Source organism: Sycon ciliatum, chromosome 12 (assembly GCF_964019385.1).
Source record: "Sycon ciliatum chromosome 12, ocSycCili1.1, whole genome shotgun sequence".
In the NCBI taxonomy this organism is placed as follows: Eukaryota; Metazoa; Porifera; class Calcarea; order Leucosolenida; family Sycettidae; genus Sycon; species Sycon ciliatum.
This window is the reverse complement of record NC_088654.1, coordinates 11,792,944-11,810,155: the sequence shown is the minus strand read 5'-3', so window position 1 is coordinate 11,810,155 and position 17,212 is coordinate 11,792,944.

The following is a 17,212-nucleotide window of genomic DNA, read 5'->3' as shown; positions in this document are numbered from 1 at the left end:
CATTGCCGTAGCAATGATAGCGATGGCTTCCTCACGCTGAGGCTCTAAACTCGAAATCTGCAGTATGGCGCATGCCGCTTGAGGTCACCAGGACGACGGAACACTCTGTCACAGCGGTAGTTGGGGCACGGGATGTCTGGGGCTTCCTTCTTGACCCTCTGTCGACAACACTGAAACCAGGTGGATCTCTCCTGCGCTGTGTCATACCAGTCCGCTTCAGGTAAACCGATGACAGCAAAGTCCTAGGACACAACATCCCGCCAGCGCTTCTTGGGACCATGTTGCGGGCGTTTGCAGGGGGGTTCGGCGAACTGCCCTGCAAACGCCCGCAACATGGCACACAACACAGAAACATCGATACAGGAGCATGCATACGTACATCCATGTTGTTGCTGTTGTTGCTGCTGCTGCTGCTGCTGTTGTTGTAGTTATTGTTTTTGTTTGTGTTGTATTATTGTAGTTTATTTTACGCGGGCTTGGATCCACAATCAATGATGCGCCTCATCAACCAGTATGTAGAATCATTCGAGTTATATGGCGCGGCTGCATACAATGTATTAGCGTTACAACGAACAGTGGAAAACGACTGTAGGAGGATCCTATCTCCCAGGCAGTTTGGCTTCCGCCGTCGACTTGGAACCAGGGAGTAGTACAATACTGGTAGGGAGGTTTAGTTCCCACGTAACGGAAACGCGTACGTGGGTGATCCACGTAAAGTGGATGAAGGGCACCCACGTTGCAATGTTGTGTTTAGTCACACGGAACAAACAAAAGCATGAAGTGAAAGGCCCAAACCTGGTCAAAGACGAAGTTACCCGGGCCTAAGAAGCTCATCCAATATTTTGATTTCGTGCTTCGGAAACTTCTTCAGCTGAGCACCCTCACAGCTCGCACAATGCGCTCCATTCTGATTTTCACCCACGTTCTAGCGGAACGTGGGTGAGCCTCCATACACGGTATGTCGTGAATCAGAAAACGTCTGTACGTGGGTCACTGAGTATCACGTGGTACACACACGGAAAGTACCCACGGATTACGTGGGACTAAACCTCCCTCCACTATTGTACTACTCCCTGCTTGGAACTGCCGACCTCCTCAGTGTCCTCCATCCTGAGTGGTCCCACATAGTCGGTGGCAATGGAATCGCTCGACGTGTTGCAGTCGACATAGCTGGTGCTTTCGATACAGTTTCGCACACTGGCATACTGCATAAAGCTGACATGTCCGGCATTGGCGGGTCAACTCTGTCTCCACTGATGAGGGTAGAGGGGACGGTTCGATACCGGAACGGCTTGATAGCCAAATTTGTATAGACCCAAACCGATCATCAGCGTGGATTTTTCACTCGAAATATTATGTCTGTGGAAGGAAACCGGCATGTTGAAGTTTTCTCTGAGGCCAGAGTCAATCGAACTAAGCCACTCCTTCGTATTGGCCTATTGCCTCCAAGTTGCCCAATTATTTGCTTCAAATCAAAGGTGGCTCCAAACCGGAAAAGTTTTAGAGTGCACGTCAAATTCTCTCTGAGTTCTAAGGTAATTGCTATCGCTCCACGACGGCCAGTACTACGAGTCGTACAGAGTAACAATAAGCCTTGTGAGTGCTCCCATTAGTTTTCATTGGATATGGTGCTTTATTGGCGAGAGACGAGCCGCTGTTTACCTGCGACAAGAAGTTGATTTTTCGAAAGACGTAAAACTCAAGTCGCAGTGCGAAGCAACACGTCAAAACTCACCTGCTTAGTATGGCGCTTCTGGTCTTCGCAGAGCCATGAAATTTCAGCTCGGAGTAAAACACATCGTAGTCTCACTGTGACATACGTTTTCTAATCAAAATACCAAGAGAGAAAGTGAATATTGAGTCCGTTCCGGTTTGCGACATAACTATTTCCTATTTGAAACCGTCTCCTCTACGGGAGGAAGTGGCTATCTTGTCATCGAAGGCACTGATGGCCAACGCTCTGGAGTGTGCAGTGGCAGCGATCCTGCAGGCATAGTAGCAACTTCCTTCACCGCCGAGGTATCTGCAGCAGTAGCCGGTCTCTCTGCGGCAGGATATCTACTTACGGGTGGCCCCACCAACGCAGACGATCAACCCTCGCTGCCAGACCTCATCCTACGGACAGTCGACTGATTCTGTTGCCGGCGATCCGTACTGTATGAGCCCAGATACAATCATAGCAATAAAAACTGCTTTATGGCAGTTTTCAAAAAAAGTTATTGTGTTCTAGTCCATGGACCCCGTCTAAAAAGTAAGAAATTAACGAAATGTGATAGCCGAAAATTAAAATTTCACACAAAACCTCACAATAATCACACACAGGATGAAAAGCGAGAAGAAGGTCCTGGACAAGCACTGTCCAATGACAACCGTCAAACTACGTGGCAAATACAAACCTGCCCCTTGGGTAGATGACGAGCTCCGGAAATTGTTGTTCAGGAGGAAGCGTTCGCACAGGAAAATGAGAAAGAACCCAGCTGACCCGCAACTAGTCCAGAACTTCCGGACACTGCGGCGGCAATGCAAACTTCTCACGCGTCGCAAGCAAGCCGCATTCTTTCAGAACGAATTTATTTACAATAGGAAGAACCCCAGAGGCCAATGGAATGTTCTAAACACTCTGCTTGGTCGAATCAAGATCCACCGTGAACCAGGTGCAGAGGTCAAAGACATCACAGCTACATTCTCCGAAATAGTATCACCGGGTTCGCCAACTACACCAACCGCTACAACGCACACTACACTGCCACTAGGTCCGATGCCTGAACACAACTTTTGCACTTTCGACCGCATCCCGACAAGCCTCGTAGAATTCTACCTAAAGCGGTTGGACTGCCGTAAAGCGTGCGGCCCCGACAACGTACCCGCAGCAATCTACAAGTCTGCAGCTGACGGGATTGCCCCTGTTCTCGCTCCGCTATTTTCAGACTCACTACAATCTGGAACTTTCCCAACTCCGTACAAACAGGCTAACGTTCGGCCAATACATAAGCGAGGTGATCACAGCGATCCTACTAATTACAGGCCAATATCGCTCCTTCCGCAAATGTCAAAGCTGTTAGAACGCTGCGCCCTTGACCAGCTAATGGAATTCGTGCGTGACGCTCCACAAGCAAACCAAGCACTGCCGCCTGAACAGTTCGCCTACAGAAGACAACACTCCTGCGATGACTTGCTAGCCTTGGTGGCGAATGACTGGCAGCAAAGTCTGGATGCCGGTAAATTTGTGGTGGCAGCGTTTCTTGATATGTCGAAAGCATTTGACACGGTCAATCACAACATGCTCCTGCAGGAGCTTTTCGAGATTGGCGTCGGAGATAGCGCCCTGCAATGGTTTGCGAGCTACCTACGAGGCAGGCGGCAGCGAGTGGTAACACGTACGTCCAGAGGTGAACTGTACGAAGCTCACAGGGGAGTTCCTCAGGGATCCACCCTCGGACCTGTGCTCTTTAACCTGTCTGTACGCAAATTGCCCTCGGCAGCATCTTCCAGCATGGTGCGCCAGTACGCTGACGATGTCGCCCTGTACCTAGCAGGCCACAACCTACAACAAACTACCGAAGAACTGGCCCGAGATGTGTGCCGTATCAGGGACTTCCTCAGTGAACGAGGACTAATCCTGAATGCCAGCAAGACCCAGTTCATTGTGTTCCACTCCAGATCGAAAAAAGTATGCTCCTCCCTCCGACTAACCATTGACAATGTCTCAATTCCACCAGCGACCACCGTCAAGTACCTTGGTATGACCTTTGACCAGCACCTGACATTCGCTGACCACATCAGTGCCCTTGAGCGAAAGGTAGGCGACAAGCTAGCTGTGTTTTGTAGAATCCGTGACCGTCTAACAATTGATGCAAAGAGAACCTTCTACTGCTCGTTCATACAGGCTCAACTGGAGTACGGTTCCAATGCTTTTTATCACAGTCTGCAGGCTGGGCAACAGGATCGCTTGACTTGCCTCAGCAACCGTGCAGTTAGAACTGTTTTTGGTTATCCAAGGTTCTGTGACATTTCCACTATTCTAGCCAGATACCACCTAGCTTCTATCTCCTTACGTTTGAGATTCAAATTGTTTGTACTTATTTACAGATTATTACATAAGGTGTGCAGCCCGCTCTTAACAGACTGTTTTGTGACTAGAGTCAATGCCACACACACAGCGTCAATCACCCGCTCGCAGGTTACTCTGTCTCTTGCTCTTCCCCCGGCTAATAACCGCTATGGCTTGTACGCATTAAGCTTCTTAGGTGCAGATCGCTGGAATTCGCTCCCTGCTTCTGTTCGTATTTCCTCCACGCTATCAGACTTCCGCTCATCTATACAAAAACATATAGGGTACCCCGTAAGAAGGCCTTAGGCCTGTGGGAATGCCCTATTAAAAATTTAATAAATAATAATAATAATAATAATAAGACCTTTTTCCCCTCGTGGTCCTCTTTCCTATTCATGCATGTTGGCGCAGTACTCGTACAAGTCACCCGTGAAGTGTCAGACCAAGATGGACTCTTGGTCGGACTAAAGAAGTGTTGAAAGCAGTATTTTCTTTTAAACTAAGATCCTCAAGTGTTGTGATTATTGTGAGGTTTTGTGTGAAATTTTAATTTTCGGCTATCACATTTCGTTTTAATTTCTTACTTTTTAGACGGGGTCCATGGACTAGAACACAATAACTTTTTTTTATTTATTGCTATAATTTTTTTTTTTGGCTATTAAATAATAGTTGTGTCACCAATTGAATGCCCTAAATGATGGCCTACATGTAGCGCCTCTACATGTGCATCATATCAAATTCAATACCGTATTATACGCATTGATGTGCAAGCCTTTTCTTGCAGAAAATGGCACTAGTCTTGCAGATTCACGTTCTTCTGCAGGGGAATCATATGGGTAGTGGCGGTGATACTTTTTTTTATACGCAGGTCATTCTGTGGATGTTGCTGTTGCAGAATTTCATGACTCTGTCATAAAATTGTCTTGTCTTTCAGAAAATTCAGATGTCCATACTCTAAATCACATTTACTTGAGAATTGTAAAGAGGTGCGTGCCGCAGATGTTTTTGTTGATTCTGTGTTTATAATTGTAGTCATGGGTTGTCGTGATAAGGTCATCCGGCATCATATTGTACTGAATTCGATATCCTGTTGATGTCGATAAAACTTTTGGAAGTAGTTCAATGACTTCAAAGTGTTACAAGTCGACGATTGTCTAAAACAACACAGCAAAGTAGGAACAATAAACATGTATTAAAATGTAAACAAATACATTGTTGAGTCCAACACCTTGTTCCAACAACTACACTGATCCTGAGGATATAAGGGGCAAGGATATATGGCTGGAGGCACTGAGAGATGAACAAGGCACTCCATAATAATAAAATGTTACACGACTTTGGGGGAGTATGAATGATATCCAGTCAAACCTCTTTAGGACGAACATCAAGGGACCGATGGTATTTATAAGGAGTGAATACAATTATTTCTCCAATAGAGACACGAATAGATTTCTTCTACAGCGAAAGATTCTAAGCCAGACCAAACCATTGATTCGGCTTGTATGAAACAAATGAGTCACTGAACCTTTCTTTAGCAACATGACGGCAACTGAAACAACAACAGAGAAAATACGATACATGTAAAAGAAAGAAAATACGATACATGTACTTATAAAATACATACTGAGTCCGAGGTGTTTACGAGAAATAAAAAACCGACACAAAACCCGAGGCGAAGCCGAGTGTTTTGTGGAGGTTTTTTATAATTCGAGTAAACACGAGGACGAAGTATGTATTTTATTTAAATTATATTTATAAAAACCGATTTTCGTTTTGGATTTTCATACTCTTATCTCTTGTTCTCATCTACCCCTAAAAAGAGGTTTTTTATAGCCGGCAGGTTTTTTATACAGGTTTTTTATAGCCGGCAGGTTTTTATACAGGTTTTTTATAGCCGGCAGGTTTTTTTATAGCCACCAGGTTTTTTATACAGGTGTGTATGAAGTATAGAAACTTCTAACCCTACACGAGACAATCAATGGAGGTTTTTACAAGTATAATTTAAACCCTAGTAAAATAAAAGTTAATAATCATAAATAATAATACAGCACATTCTTGCAGGTACATGTACTACAAACAGATTGCAGATCGTAATTCTTGCTCTGCCGGCACGCAACTTTATTTGGGGCGGTGCAATCTCGGCGCTACTCACAAATCAAACAGCCCAGACTCGAGTAAACAAATCCAATCGTACGAGATTTTCACGAGACGAGACTGCACCCATTGGCTTGTTTCGTATGAAGCAAACAAGTCACTGAATGCATGAACCTCTCCATAATGGAGATTTTCCCTGATATGCGAATTTATTTTGCATACTCGGCCAATGCGTCCTTGAACCTTTCCCTCCAGATGGGGAACTGCCAACGATGCTATGCCACTGCAAAATTCAGATTCTACCCTATGATCGGAGCACGGAATGCCGGAAGCAATCATGACTAGTGCCTTACTTGTAACGTACCAATGTACAATGAACACGAGTATTTCGACAACACATCTAAGCCTCAGCAGCAACATAAGCCTTACTAGTCCGCAGTCCAGGGTGCAGAATTGTGACTTTTCGTTCGCCACGAAAGGGCACCAAGGTTTGACATGACCAAATGAAAGAGCAAGAGCAGGGCTTTCCAGGCATGTGTCTCTTGATTAGCTGTGTTGGGGCTTTGTTGACCAAATCGCGACAATTGTTTTTGCTATGCGTTGCCATGGCAACTGGATCATGAATTTGAATTTTGAGGCTATTGCAAGCATCATAGCGATGTTTGTGAACTGTATTCGAGCCACAGAGGCTGAGGAGAGCCAGCATGCGGAATGTTACTGAATTTGGATGAAGTATAGGCGTGTAGAGAGGAGAAATAGTACTGCACAGTATGACGCAACACGACACAGTTGTCATGTCATGTACTACCTTGCAGTGTGCACCTACAACCACACTATCGCATAACGGATGAGTTCAAAGCAATAATACTAATAATTATATGTTCTAGAATTACATGTGGACACAAAATACACAAAGAAAACCGGATGAGACGAGTTGATTAATTACATGTATGGAGACTGGTGTGAGAAAACCCGTGCCAAGCACACTGGAGTCGGCCTTAGGAGGAGTGCATTTACTTCAAGTGCAAGTCAACGTAATGGTTTACAGCAATGCAGTGGCTGAAAATGCAGTGTGTGTGTCAGCACCTAAACATAAAGAAATGCGGCATCAAATTCGTTTCGAACTAGGGAAATAGTTCCGAGAAATATTAGACAATGCTGATAGTTAACCTCTGTGTATATTGCGACCCAAAGACCAAACAAAGGGAATGAACTATTTTTAACTGTACTTACGCAGCGGACACGACAACACCAGGGGCATACGAAGGGGTGTTTGGGGTGCCAAAGCACACCCCCCCCCCAAAAAAAACCGAATTCGATCTTGGTTTGCAGCTCGTTCAAGAAAGACCATAACGCACGGACCATAACTCTACACATCGCACACTGTAGCCATCCCTGTTCGGACTTATGCGGGTTTTTAAAACCTGAAACCAATCTACGCGTTCTTACTTGCACTTGACTATTTCGTCGGATGATTGGCCATTTTGGAATGGTTAGTACGGTACACAGTGCGGCACGTCTTCCTTATAATGTACATCATCCGCTTTGAATGTCTTGTTTCATGCCGTTATGTTCTCCACATGTTTCTCCGTAGAGCCGTTGTGTTTATGATAACAAAATATTCAATGTGACGTTCATCCACTGTCCGTAGACGGCTCAATTTGCCGAAGACAAAGAGCGGAATACACAGACTGAAGAACGAGCAGTTGCGGTTTCGTAACTCTCAGTTTCACGAACTAAATCGATCATCAGACGAAGATTGATACTGACCCTGCCCTGAGAGTACTGATATATTATTTTTTTATACCATGAATGTGGCAAGCGCAGCGGACTTAGTATTAGTAGCACTCTCAGGCCAAGGTCAGTATCAATGTTCGTCTGATCGGATTGATTCAGTTCATGAAACTCAGAGTTACGAAGCAACAACTGCACGTTCTTCTGTCTGTGTAATAACAAAATATATAAATATCGGCCGACATGAAAGGACCACAATGAAGGCATGCTCTTTTGTGTGGGAACGTCGAGGAAACCACCTTGATCACTATCCTGGCTACGCCCCTGAACACAGTCATCAAGTAGTTCACTGCCTACAGCAGAGAAGAAATCATCCTCCCAGGAATTCGATGAGGCAGTGAGGTCTGCAATGTGCGTCTTTTGTCTGCTTGCTACAATCCTAGCGAGAGTTTCTGCATAAGTGCATGAATGATAGCAAGACTTATGGTAGTGTACCTCTCTAGCGATCAGATTCGCTGAACTGATTGCTGCCATAATCCTTTGATCTTGTCGTGTGGCAGCAGCGTTCCGCAATTATTTCTTTTCTGCTTCCACTCTCACGAGTTGAGATGTCGCCTGCTTGGTTGTACAGCTCGCTTATTTGTTTCAGCGTGCCACAAAACAGGCATATTTTTTCTTCTGGTTCAACAACAGGGGCTCGTAGCGATTGATGAGTCCTGTCCATCGAACTGCGGACTCCTCGGATGCCGTGCAGGCTGTCAGAATATTTGGCACTTGGCATTGTGTGAATACACTTCAGAGTTCTATTCGTTTCGGGTTCCAGTACAGAGGAGATAGCACCATGTACCAGGCCGGCCAGCACTCGGCAGGAGCTCATCACTGCAGTTGGTATTGCCAAAATACGTGAAACCATGGCATAGGCGAGGCACACCCGATCAACAGATCCACCTAGAACCTAAATACTACAGAGTACCGTCCAGGAATACGTTTTTACATCTGAAGCGCACCACGTGGCACTCCAAGTGTGCGAGATTTCAAATTTGAACTTTTGAGTGGGTTTGATGCATGCTCAAACTTACGCTCCGCGAAATTTGTGCATGGATTTGCCCCGAAGAAAATCGCCTCTATCGAGTGAGCGCCCCAGATCTAGAAGCACTTCTCGACTGTTTTGGGTACCTCAAGGGGTCCTCTTTCAGGCCCCCACATCAAACCTTGGTGCCCCGTCGTGGCGAACGGAATTTTTTTAGGGCTACATTTTGAGCACTTGGACTGCGGACTATACCGTCAAGAAGGTGAACTCGCGTTCTTCGCACACAGTTGGCAAGGGCAAAGAGATACGAATGGATCTACATAAATCCGAATAAAGTCAGCACACGTTTCCCCCTGAAAGGGCGAGCATAAGCAAATGAATCGAATGATACTCAGGGTCAACTCAGAGATGACCTGTCATTGAGTATTCCGTAAAAGGAGGCCTCGACAGCAGAAAAGCTAAATTTAGAAAAAAGATCCTGTCAGCTTTTCCATTATTTATTAGTATTCCACCTAAAATCAGCACACTTTTCGTAAATGAAAGAGTCAACACAAGCAAATGAATCAAAGGGAACTGGTCAACTCACCTGTCATTGAGTAATATTCCGTGAAAGGAGGTCTCAGCAGAGCCGAAGCGAAATAAGCCAGGACACGAAATATCCGAAACAGCTCATGCAAGCAGCAGTTCCAAAGAAGGAAGTTCCTCGCGCATGCACATCCGAAAACGGACTGTACATGTACTGAATCACAATGTCTGCCGTGCACGTGCACGGCACGCGGCCACCACGCGCTGGTAGATCTAATACCGAGCACCTTACGTAGAAACTTACTTAGCCTACCGTATTATCTCTAATATAAGCACGGTCCTTTATTTTTTCAATAGAGAGGTTAAGTTTCACGTAAAAGTCTTACGTCCGTGAACTTTTACGTCAAAAAGTGAAAAAACTCACGTAAAATTTGACGTGTTTTACGTGAGTTGACTGTCCCGCACGTAAGTTCATGACGTGAGTTTTTGGAAGTTTCGCTTGGTTATCCAGACCGAATTTGTGTGAGTTTCCGGAATTTTATCAAGATTAATCAAGTTTGTTGGAAGATTTGATATTTGTGCGAACTAAACCCGAATCCTGCCAGGCAAAATTTCACGTCAGGTCGCACGTGTAACTTAACCTCTAAAAATTACACGTAACGTGAGATTTGCACCGCGTTTTGAAAAAGGGCAAAAAACGTGTAACTTAACCTCTCTAATGTACGTCCGCCCCGTGCTGTTAATGGAGACGTTCCTTTATTGGAGACTGTTCCATTATTATTTCAACCTCATTTCCGAGGCATGTTGCCATGCCAAATTCATGTATGACACACACATTTCACTTTTCAGGGTTTTTTTCGCCGGTACAGATAATGAATTTACACAGTGTGCTTATAATGGAGACTGAGCACTTTATTTTTTGAATGCCGCCCCAAGGTGTTCTATTATTGGAGACGTGCTATTATTGGAGACTGTGCTTATATTAGAGATAATACGGTAAGTGAAATACCGAGCACCTTACGTAGAAACTTACGTAGCATAGCGATGTCGTTTTTTCTGCCATGTGAACACAATAATAGAAAAGCTGACAGGATCGCTTTTCTAAATATCTGTGCTAGCCTTGAGAGTTGAGGCCATCAAGAGCTTGTTAGCAGCACCCACCTAATTGTCTGGGTTAGCAGTCACTGTGGCTTATTCCTCAACGACAAAGTGGATCGCCTGGCTGCGGCTGGTACCCAGCCCCAGCCCCCCCCCCCCCCCCCCCCCCCCGGCACGTAGCTCTACATGATTGTACGTCCGTCTTCCACCAAGACTGCAGTCCGCAAGGCAACACGGTACCCACCACCACCGCTAGACACCAAGAAGCTCGGCGACCTTTGGACGCGGAACCGGGAAAGCGTCCTGCAAGCTGAACCAGCTGATGACCGGCCACTGTAGTCTTCTGAATGGCTACCTCGGCTCCACAGCGCGCATTGGAGCTGCAGACTCGCCTCACTGTATTTTCTGCCCTGGTGTCGTCGAAACAGGGCAGCGGAGACAGTACTGACAGTAGTGCGCAATGAGCACTTCTCCGCCATTTTTCACGCACGAGCGAACATTTGAGTGCTGCACCTCGCACACATTTCAGATGGCAACACCAGCTCTTCAGTAGCTTCCCACAAGCAGCGAGGACAGGTACTTCTAGTGTTACTACCAGTCTTTCGCAGTTTCAGGTTACCGGTTGCACCTGGGCACGTTTTTGGATGCAGCCCATGCCAGTGCAGCGCGGTACGCGGTGCACAAAGTTTGAAAGCAGTGCGTCACGTCGCAGCAATAAATACACTGCTATACCGTATACGCGTATACGACCGGAAATCTTTCACGTGGTGTGTTTGTAATAATTGTTGGTTTTGAAAGACTGCGCTAGTGTGTTCACGAGTCAGTGCTCCGTGATGGTTTGTTTGGACCGAGGGGAGCGAACGGTCAATGAGTGTAGCTCGCTCTCTTCGTGCGTGACATGATGTGGAAGCAGCGGTTCATGTGAAAGTAAAAGCCGCTTCACTGGTTTACTGCGTTGTCGACGACTGAGTAGATCTACTGCCGTATACGCGTACTGGTGTTTCGCTGGTAGAGCATAGTCATTACTATGGAATGAAGTCTGCCATGCGGCCAAACTGCTTTCAATTATTTGCCTTGACGCAGTGGAAGCGTTTCCACCTGTGCAAGTCGGTACCACTTGTACTGGTAACTGCACTACTCACGATAGCTGCACTGAGGCTGCGGAGCACGACAAGTACTCGCATTGTGAGTAAGCATCGCCTGGGCCCTGCACAGCCCGGATCATCATCTGATCTTGAAGTAGTTGAACTTGCTTCCGAGCATGGTGGGACATCAGGTCGTACTGGTAGTGATGCAGCTGGCGGAAGCAACGTGGAACGTCCTAGCAGTGGTGTTGTTGCAAGCCGGGCCAAGGGGGGCTCTAGCGCACACTGCGGACGGCGAGTCCTGTTGATTGTGATCTTCAATCACTACTTCCCCGGGAACATTGCAGTGCTGAAGGACCTGTACGGGGACGGCTTCTCCGACATCGTGTTTTATGCGGATGCGGCCGACCGAGGTCGCGATGTACACGGTATGAACACCACCAGCGGGTTCTACCAGCAGCGAGCGATAAGCCACGCCGTGCGCGCGCACCCGGGCTTCGACGGCTATGTGTGGCTGGGCGACGACGTTCTAATGGATCACTATAAATTATTGCCGATGCTCGACGATGATCGGCTGGTCTTGGCGGGCCCCGATCAGGAGAAGTACTGCGTGCGCAACGGCACACGACCATTTTGTTTCCATGGCGATCCGGTCCACTGGCCCGGACCGGAGGGCCGACGTGCGGCGGCTGCGGTGCTGGAGCGCTTGCCGACGCCTTACCTGGGCCGGTTCGAGCTGGCGCTGGGGTGTAGTGACTGCTTGCGGAAGGGCGTATCCGATGCCGGCTATATACCGCTCGCGAGGCGCGCAGAGTTTCTCTTGCTCGCCGAGATCTGTAAGGATCTCTTCTTCGAGTTTGCGATCCCGAGCATATTTCTGCTGATGTCCAGGGGACTGGAAAACATCTTGGTCGCACCAGCCTACTACTCTTGGTCAACGGCTGGCAAGGAACGCTATGAGCAAGTGGAGAGCCAGCTGAGGAACAATCCCGATCTCGTGTTCGCCCATCCAATCAAGCTTCGAAATCACCTGCAGCGCGAGGTGGCGTTCAGGTGGCTAAGTGGCCGGAAGCAGGTGAGCGCGCGGAAAGCAGCAAGCTCGCCGAGAAAAGACTGCTAGTTTGTGTCATCTGCTTTGGGGTGAACATTGAAATCCAGTGGATTGACCGGGGCCGGCGCCCTCACGTGCCTGGCGCGTACACACACTGTGGCACTGCAATAATGGACCGGCTGGGCTCACGGCTACGGCTGCACGGCCAGCGCCCCACGGCCGCTTGACTTCTCTCGACGGATTTCAATGTGAACACATCATGCATTGTGTTTGACCAGTGAATCATTCTCGCAGCCTGCAGGCCCGGAGTCAGCTCCGGAAGGGTAGGACGGACCCGGGTCGGTCACGGGCCCATTGTTTGCCCATGACCTCAGGTGACGATATCAAAGAAAGACACGTCTCCAGCTCTACGAGCATACATCATAATCGGGTTGTCGTATCCCCTACACGTTATGCTGTCTGAGATGTACAGCTTCATGTGGTACGATGGCCCCCATTGCGAGAGAAGAATAGTTGACGAGGGATTGACTCGAGTGCGGATTAGCGTACGTGTACATTCCATGAGCACTGGAATTGGTGAAAACCAGAAAGACCATGACAGTACTACCTGCTGTACCAGTATTGACTTGTTTTATTCAAAGCTCCACATTAAGTGAATAATAGCAAGAAGGTACAAGAGAAGAGCTAGAGAGAACAGAGAGGAGTCCAGGTGGAAAAGGAAATGTAAAGATTAGAACATTGAAAGGATCTGAACAGGCGGCGAGGTGTAGCCATTGGCGGACTATGCCCGGCCAATCGTCAAATTATGCTTTTGATTATGCCACAATTATGCCAACAAATATGCTGAATTATGCTGAATTATGCTCGGTTCCACTATGCATTCACGCTGTACATAGAGGATTGAGAAACCACGCATACACACACGGCCATGCCCTAAGCATAATTTTTGTCTAAATCGAAAGATTAATAATAATAATAATATCTTCATTAGGATGACTCAGATTATGCCGACCTTACACGTTGGAATCCGTATATTATGCCGGAGCATAATTTTTTGACGAAATCCCAAGATTATGCCAAATAATATTATGCCGGCATAATCCGCCAGGGGCTAGCGAGGTGACCACAATTTTAATATGGCAATGAACAGAATCAGCTGAAGCGACATGTTTAATACAAAGGTTTTATTGAAATGTAAAGTGGTGATGGACTAAGAAAATAACTGTGATGGAAATGTAATGTGAACGATGAAAAATATAAACAATTTAACATGCATCGTACTAGCTTTCGCACAACGCTCATCAGGAAGCATCGTTGTACTAATTAGCAACACAGATTACTATAAAGGACCAATAGTGATATTATAACACCTAAACAATGTCAAAAAAAGTATCACAAGGTATTCTTGCAAGATGCCATGTGCGTGAAAGGTAACAATCGAACACTCCAAGGGGACAAAATTCAAGTATGAAACAACACTAGTGACAAACTTCTGGCCCAACACGACCAGACAAACATTAAATTCTACTGGTTGAACACTTTGAAAAAGATAACACTCTCCTTTTGAACACAAAGGTCAGGCTTATGAATGCGTTGGAACACAGCCTCCAACACCTTCACCTGTAACTGATAACCATGGCGTCCACGACACAAAACAGAGAAACATGAATCAGAATACACTTGGCAACATTCAGGACGAGATACCAAATGATTATACACAGAAGACTTACGAGGTCGAAACACACGCCCACACTCACTCCCACACTCTCCCAAACCCACGCTCTCTCCCTCACTCAACTCACTTCTAGAATCTCCTCCGTCAGTGCCGTTTCAGTCGTTGTCCTCATCGTTGGCGGTTATGTCCACTGTTGTCGTCACACTGGATCTCCTCCTTTGTCGTTGTAGTTTGTCGGTACCATAGTTCATACTGTAATAATGTGTGATTAGCTGTTGAACGTCTTGATCTTTGAGAAGCTGTTGTTGTAGTCTGCTCCGATGTTGACGACGGTAAGGTTTGGCCAGAAGGTGGTGGATCCGGCAGGGGGCCTATGCCTGGCGGCTGTTGAGGAGGCAGAGCCTTCCTGGTAGGGGCCAAACGGGTGTACCTTTAACTAACGAACGGCTAATTTTCTTAACGAGCGGGTTAACGGGTACCCTTTAGCAGCCATATTAATTTTTGCGCATTTCTCACATAAAAAAAGGTCCTGAATTTGCCACGACCTGTGATATTGATGGACTGTGGTGTAGGCTTTACTGTCAAGTCACCATCGACTACCGTCACGGCTGTTGCTAATGCTGATGCTGCAGACACCAAGGAGTCTGTTAAACCAGCGCCAGATAACCGGACTGTATTTAGTGGAGAAGGCTGGGGAAGCACAGGTAGTGGGTGCTTCCGTGGCCTGCCACGCCTGGGCCGGTCTTTGCGTGCTTCCTCTGATAGAATATGAAGTCACGGGTGTGTGTTGTTTAACCCGTGCGCTCAGGTGCTGAACAGTTCTACCAACATACCAGCTAGCACAATGCCGGCATCCAAAGTTGTATACAAGATGACTGAGTTGGTGGAACGTTCTTCAGCACCGTGAACGCACGCATCGTTGTGTAGACGGGTGTGAAATGCACTGCATAGTAGGTTTGTCTTACAACTAAGCAACCTTCATGGCACACATTGATAGACTCCTTTCCCTTCCATGGTAAACATACAACATACTGGACATCGAGTAGGTCCGATCGCTACTTCTTTAGGTGTTGGAGTTGTTGACAAAATACTTGTGCAAAATATGGTCCGTGTAGCCATTCTTGGTAAACACCGAGCGGAGAAATTCAAGCTCATCGGCAAGTTTACTAGGGGAGCAAATGCGCTTGGCTCGGTCAGCGAGGTTCAGGACTAAGTTTACTTTGTACTGCGAGGAACGATACGAGTCGAATGCGATATACTATCCAGTGAACGTGGGTTTTCGATAAAGAGAAGTGACACATTCAAGTCACAGTTCCACAGTCAGTGTTCTCGACAAGTACGTCAAGAAATGACAATTTATTAGACTGTTCATTTTCGCAAGTGAACCGTATGGAGGGATGATTCATGTTTCTCCGTTTTGTGTCGTGAACGTCATGGCTATCAGTTACAGGTGAAGGTGTTGGAGGCTGTGCTCCAACGCATTCATAAGCCTGACCTTTGTGTTCAAAAGGAGAGTGTTATCGTTTTGAAATTGTTCCACCAGTGGAATGTGTTTGTCTGGCCGTGTTGGGCCAGAATTTTGTCACTAGTGTTGTTCCATACTTGAATTTTGTCCCCTTGGAGTGTTCGATTGTTACCTTTCACGCACATGGTATCGTTCAAGAATGCCTTGTGATACTTTTTTTGACATTGTTTAGGTGTTATGATATCACTATTGATCCTTTATAGTAATCTGTGTTGCAATTTGTTAATTAGTACAACGATGCTTCCTGATGAGTGTTGTGCGAAAGCTAGTTTGATGCATGTTTATATTTTTCATCGTTCACATTACATTTCCATCACAGTTATTTTCATTGTCCATCACCACTTTACATTTCAATAAAACCTTCGTATTAAACATGTCGCTTCAGCTGATTCCGTTCATTGCCATATTAAATTTGAAAGGATCGGCCACGCAATACGGTTAATTCCCAGTGTGGATAGGATAATAATTATTATTCAATTGACTTTGACACCTGCTGTACCGGTGGTGATCACACTGGTCACTGCTGATACATGATTGTACTACAACGGTGAGTTAGATGAGCAGCTAAGAGCCAGGTACAATCCCAGCCTCTGCTGCACACAGTCTGATTGGCTGCAGACATGGACACTGTCATGTGACGTATTTATGACTCCATTTCAAGATGATTTTGTTTTCGATACAAGATACATGCACCAGGCCAACAGTGGACAGAAAGGCTGTTGTAAAATGATGTGTTGTTTTCCTGTGTGATGGCATTCCCCAAACTGTCTCGTCTAGTCGCGTGCATGTGTGATATGAGCATGCGCGATGTTGTAGTCGAGAGTCCTTTCGTCAGTCTTCTTGTTCGTCACTTCGTCCCTTTGAGCGTTGTCTCCATTTCCGTATTGTCAATAATATTATGTAAACCAAACGAGTCTTGTCCTTTGTGTCCTGCGTCCCGGGGAATGGAATGGCTGTGATTCCGTTACAACGTGGTGCCGAAACCCGGGACGCAGAGGATGAGTAAGTTTGTCATGAGTCTGTTCGTCGTCGTCAACAAATAATAGTAAGCGTGGGGATGGAGGTGATCAGGAGAGATGAGGAGCTGGTGGAAGCGGAAGACGACGCGGAGAGGAGGCAGAGAAGGTGGTGGACCGGCAGAAGCTGGGGACTGGAGCCTGGGACGGCAGGTACCGCATGGAGCGTGTGGCCGTGGCTCGCCAGAGGCCAGTGGATGAGTCTGGCATCACCGACTGTGTGTCGTCCTTTGTTGTTCGTCTTGTTGTTGTCTTGCTCGCTTAATTGTCTGATCATGTTTCTCTCGCTGTTCAGTTCGTTGCTGTGTTGTTGAGTTTGGTTGTCGGT